Source organism: Psilocybe cubensis, mitochondrion (assembly GCF_017499595.1).
Source record: "Psilocybe cubensis strain MGC-MH-2018 mitochondrion, complete sequence, whole genome shotgun sequence".
NCBI lineage: Eukaryota > Fungi > Basidiomycota > Agaricomycetes > Agaricales > Agrocybaceae > Psilocybe > Psilocybe cubensis.
The window spans coordinates 180,229-186,228 of record NW_025952838.1 but is presented as its reverse complement, the minus strand read 5'-3'; positions in this window follow the sequence as shown (position 1 = coordinate 186,228).

The window sequence follows — 6,000 nt, the reverse complement described above, 5'->3', positions numbered from 1 at the left end:
TGCTTTGGTCTAATACCAAAGTTAAGGTGTACTCTAATGGGCGGCGAAAGTCGTTATCAAATCAAAATCCTTTCTAAACAATTAAATAGTCCTTTGTTGCTTAATCTTTCCATTGGAAAAAAAAAAAAGTGAAAAGGCACCCGAGTTAAAAAAATTATTGTTCTAAAAGTAAACCTAATCTTACTTTAATTCAACCTCCTTTAGATCCTTATTTTGTAACTGGCTTTTCGGATGCTGAAGCATCTTTTATAGTCTTAATTACAAAAGAGCCAAAAAATGTAACACATTGAACAGTAAAACCAAGATTTTCATTAGCTTTGCATAAAAAAGACAGAATAATACTAAATTTACTTAAATCTTACTTTGGAGAAGTGGGTTCAATCTCACCTCAAGGTAAAGATAGTGTTCAATATCGAGTATCTTCTTTAAAAGATTTAAATGGTAAAATAATACCTCATTTTGAGAAGTACCCTTTAATCACTAAAAAAAAAGCTGACTTTTTTTTATTTAGTAAAATCATAGACCTAATGAATAATAAAGAACATTTAACATTAGATGGTTTACATAAAATTCTGGCCTTTAAAAGTTCTTTAAATCTAGGCTTATCTGAAAATTTAAAAACAAATTTTCTAGACATTAGAAAAATAGAAAGACCTCCCTTTAAGGAGTAGAAAACCAAAAAATTATGGATCCAAATTGGTTAACTGGTTTTAGTAGTGGTGAAGGCTGTTTTCACGTAAGATTAAAAACTCAAGGAAATCTAAATTAGGTATTCAAGTATCTTTATTATTTAAAATATCTCAACATGTTAGAGATAAGGAATTAATGAAAAGTATTATAGATTATTTAGACTGTGGTAATATAAGTAAAATTTCTACTTGCCTTTGCCCCTTGGGGCAGCAGGCCAAGGGGAATAGATTATACAGTTATTAGATATTTAAACCTGATCTTAAAAATTATTCCTTTTTTCGATAAATATAAGATAATTGGAGTAAAGCATCAAGATTATTTAGACTTCAAAAGAGTTGCTGAATTAATGAAAACTAAAGAGCACTTAACTACATTAGGCTTAGAAAAAATTAAGGAAATAAAAAAAGGTATGAATAAAGAAAGATAATTAAACCCTTAAAAAAAAATAAAAAAAAAATTAAAACTCTCGGGATGATTGCATGATAAATTTGATCACCATGAATACGGTAGGTTACTATGGGATATTACAACCTTTCGCTGATGCTTTAAAATTGATTCTAAAAGAAACTGTTATACCTTCTCAATCTAATAAAGTAATTTTTTACTTAGCTCCAGTATCTACACTTGTATTTAGTTTATTAGGTTGGGCTGTAATACCTTTTGGTCAAGGTTTAGTTTTATCCGATTTGACCTTAGGTATTTTATATACTTTAGCTTTATCTTCTTTAGGTGTTTACGGTATACTCTTAGCAGGTTGGTCCGCAAATTCAAAATATGCTTTTTTAGGTTCTTTACGTTCTACAGCAGCAATGATATCTTATGAATTAATATTAAGTTCTGCTATATTAATAATAATTTTATTAAGTGGTAGTTTAAATTATATTACAATAATTGAAATACAACAATCTATTTGGTTTATAGTTCCATTATTACCAGTTTTCATATTTTATTTTATTGCTGTTTTAGCTGAAACTTCTAGAACTCCTTTTGATTTACAAGAGGCTAAGGATTGCATCGCCTGCTTATTTTAAGGTATAAGCACGATAAGTTTAAAAGATTTGGCCTCTTTTTTTGTTATATAATAATATTACCTTTTCCTTAGCCTTGCAATTAAGCAAAGGCAAGGGAAAGTATAACAAAAAGTTAAAGTTCGCTATATGCTGGAAACTCCTAAAACTTAAAGTACTCATCAAATTAATATTATTATTTGGAAGTGAAAATCTTAAAGATATTACAATGGACAATCAGCAGGAAACCAAATTGTCTTTAAATTTTTAAATTAGACAAGAGTAGGATCCTCAGAGACTACACGCGATCATTGAATATATTTTCAATATGATATAGTCCAATCTTTAGTTGAAAGACAAAGGGAATAGAAATATAACAATATAGCAGTTTTCTTTTCTAGCTTACGATAAGCCTAGATAGATATATAAAAATACTAGGATACAAAATGCCTTAAAAAAAAAAAAGTATCTTTTTTTTTTAACTATTTTTATTTACTGTTATTATAACACAAGTATTAGATGTACTGAGTATTGCTCCCGTAAGGGAGTTAAACTTAACTAATTATATAGATGTAGCCTTAATAAATTGTACATTAATGAATACAATAGTTACACCTGCTTGTGCAAAAGTAGCTTTAGTTAAATCAACTCCGTTAAAAACATATAAGTTAACTTCTACGATAGCAAATTCTACTTTGCTTCAAGATTTAAGATCTGATCTATATAAAAAGGGAGGAGTTTATGGTTTCATTCATTTACCAGATGGCAAACAATATATAGGGTCAAGTAAAAATTTATATAATAGATTTTTATATCATATTAAAGGTAAAAGCTCTAATTTAAGATTACGCTTCGCAGAGAGTTATTGCTAATTCTGGGTTAGATAATTTTATTTTTGTTATTTACTATTTTCACACCGATCCTAAGATATTGCTAACGGATGCTGAAACAAAAATTATTAAAAGTTTTAAATTTAAAACTTTATATAATTTTAAAAAAGAAGCTATATCTATGCTTGGTTATAGACATACCCGAAAAGCAATAGAAAAATGCGATCTAGATATCTCAATAAAAACAATCATCCAATGTTCGGTAAAAACATAGCCTAGAGGCTTTAAAAGCAATAAGTAAGCCTGGTGTATTAAATAGTATGTTTAATAAAAAACATAGTATTGAAACAAAAAATAAAATGTCTTTAACTCTTGCCTCCTTCTGCTCTTGCTTTTGCAATCGCAGAAGCAAGGGTGCGAGGCTACGAGCAGAGGTCAAAAGTAAAAAACCTATAGGCTTATTTAATCAAAATAATGTTTTAATCAAAACTTATGTTAACCAAGTAGTATTAGCACAAGAATTTGATGTTAATAAAAGCACTATCTGTAGATATTTAAAATCTGGTAAATTATTTTTACCCTTGCTATCGTAATTTTTTTTTTACTTCCCTTGCTTTGGCTTAGCAGCCTAAGCTGTAATTTTTTTTTTAAAAAAATAACAAAAGAAAAAAAAAAAAATTACGGCCGGTAGCGACTAATTTTTTTAACTTCCCTTGCTTTGGCTTAGCAGTCGCGTACGCGATAGCTGTAATTTTTTTAAAAAAAAAATAACAACCGGTAGCCGCTAGCGATCGCTAGCGAGAAAAAAAATTACAAAAGGGAAAATATTTTATTAAATTAATTTAATATTTTATAAAAGAAAAGACTCATAGTACATTAATAAATGTTCTTAAATATGTACTAGTGACAAGTTAGCTATTGTTATTGTTATTATTTATTGTTATATTTCTCTCCAACACCTGCATATGCATTAAGTTGATCAAAAATAATATAATTCTTGGAATCAGAATTAGTTGCAGGTTTTTTCACAGAACATTCATCAGTTCCATTTGTATTTTTCTTTTTAGGAGAATATTCTTCAATAGTATTATTTAGTTGTATAACTGCTATTTTTTTTCTAGGTGGTTATAATTTACCTGAATTATTTATTAATGAAAGTGTGTTTAATTTACAAGCTATTATATTAGGTCTTAAAACTTGTATTTTCACTTTCTTTTTTGTTTGGTTTAGAGCAACTTTACCTAGATTACGTTATGATCAACTAATAAGCTTGTGTTGGTTAAATCTTTTACCTGTAGCGGTAGCATTTATAATTTTAGTTCCAAGTATATTAATAAGTTTTGATATATCCCCTTATTAAATTAAAAAAATTAAGCGCTTCGCTTATTTTTTTATAATATTCCCTTGCTTTGGTTTAGCAGCCTAAGCTGCGGGCAAAAGAAAAAATTAGTCGGTAGCGCAGAGAACTCGACATATTTCCAGTTAAAGTAAACGATATATATCTTAATTTACCTTGCACTTCTTTCATGTTCTAGATTAGGTAGTAACCTCCTGTGCTAAACGCTTATTTTTTTTTAGGTAGACAAAAAAAATAAGCGTTACGGTTTCTTTTAAAAATTAAGTGATTATTTTTTTATTAATACTATTTTTTTAATTAAAAAAATATACTTTTTTTGTTCTCTTTTTTTTTTTTTCTCGCTTTGGATCGCTAGCGGCTGAACTTTTTTTTTATTTTTAAAAATATAAGCAAAGCGGCTACCGGAATTTTTCTTTAACTAAATAGTTAAAGAAAAAAAAAATAAAGTAAATTTTTTTATTACTTTTGTAATTTTTTTTTAGTTCCCTTGCTTTGGCTTAGCAGCCTAAGCAAGGGAAGTAAAAAAAAAAAATTACGATAGCAAGGGAACATAAATTAAGTAATAACATTAAAAAAAATTATTGCGCAGAGAACAAAAAAAGTACTAAAAATTAGGCTATTATAATCTTATAATATTGGAGAATAGTTAATCTTGTTTACCCCCCCCCCCTCAATCTATTTATTTATAATGTTCTAATATAATTATATAATAAAGGTTTTGTTTACCTTTCCTTATTTATTTAAAAGCAATCTCTATTTATGCGAAGCGCTTAACTTTTCTTTGTGGAAAAGACTCCCTCTGCCTAAGGCGAAGACCTTCGCCTTAGGCAGATAAGTGCGAAGTATGAAGCGTGAAGCGCTTCTCAGAGAGGAGCCACGCAGAATTTTATAGTTTCTATATAAATATAATAAAAGAAGTGTTAACTTTAGTTAGAGTAGTCCTCAAATAAGATTTAATTAAAGGTATAACAAAACAAACAACTTTTTTTTTTAAAATTAAGTTAAGCATTCTGCTGCGCGCTACTAAACAAGAAGTAAACAATAAGAACAAGAAGTAAACAAGAAGGAACTATAAGGAAATAGAAAGAAACAAGAAGGGCTAATATCTCCTCCCTGTTAATTTTCCCGCAACGCGAGTAATGGCAGGGAGTCCTGTGATCTAGTTTACTACTTAATGTAAGGGTAGGATTACTCTATAAATTAGGTTAGATTAGTAGCAATCAATATTAAATAAACAATACTTTTTGAAGTAATCAAATCATTAGTGTGTTAATTACACTTAAAATTTTTGATGTTCTTAATTATTTTAACTATATATTTATATAGAAACTATAAAATTCAATGAAATCAACTAATTGTCTTAAAGAGAGTGTTTTATTAGAAAATATTAATATTAATGCTGAAGAAACAACCCCAAGCCTAACTCAATTAAAAAAAGTACAAAGTAAATTCCAATACTTTCCTTACCATTTAGTAGATGCTTCACCTTGGCCTATCTTGTTAAGTTTTTCCTTATTAAATTTAACAGTAGGAGCTGTATCTTATTTCCATGGTTATATTAATGGAGGGTAATACTTTAAGCTTAGGTTTAATCTTAACTACATTAGGAATGATCTTATGGTTTAAAGATGTTGTAGTAGAAGGTTCATATTTAGGACACCATACAAAAGAAGTTAAAAATGGGTTAATGATAGGAGTTTTATTATTTATAGTTAGTGAAGTTTTTGCTTTCTTATCTGTATTTTGGGCTTACTTTCATTCAAGCTTATCTCCAAGTATAGAAATAGGAGGGGTTTGGCCTCCTTTAGGTATAACACCTTTAGATCCCTTTGCTATACCTTTACTTAATACTTTCTTATTATTAAGTAGTGGAGCTTTTATAACTTATGGTCACCATGCTTTAATAGCCGGAAATAGAAAAGCTGCTATAAATGGAGTATTTTTAACTATAATCTTAGCTATAATTTTTACTGCTTTACAGTATTTTGAATACTCTGAAGCTAGTTTTACTATGGCTGATGGTGCATATGGTTCAGCTTTTTATGCTTCTACAGGTTTACATGGATTAACTAAGGTAGTCCCTTTAAATTTTAAATCTTACTATTGAAAGAAAAAA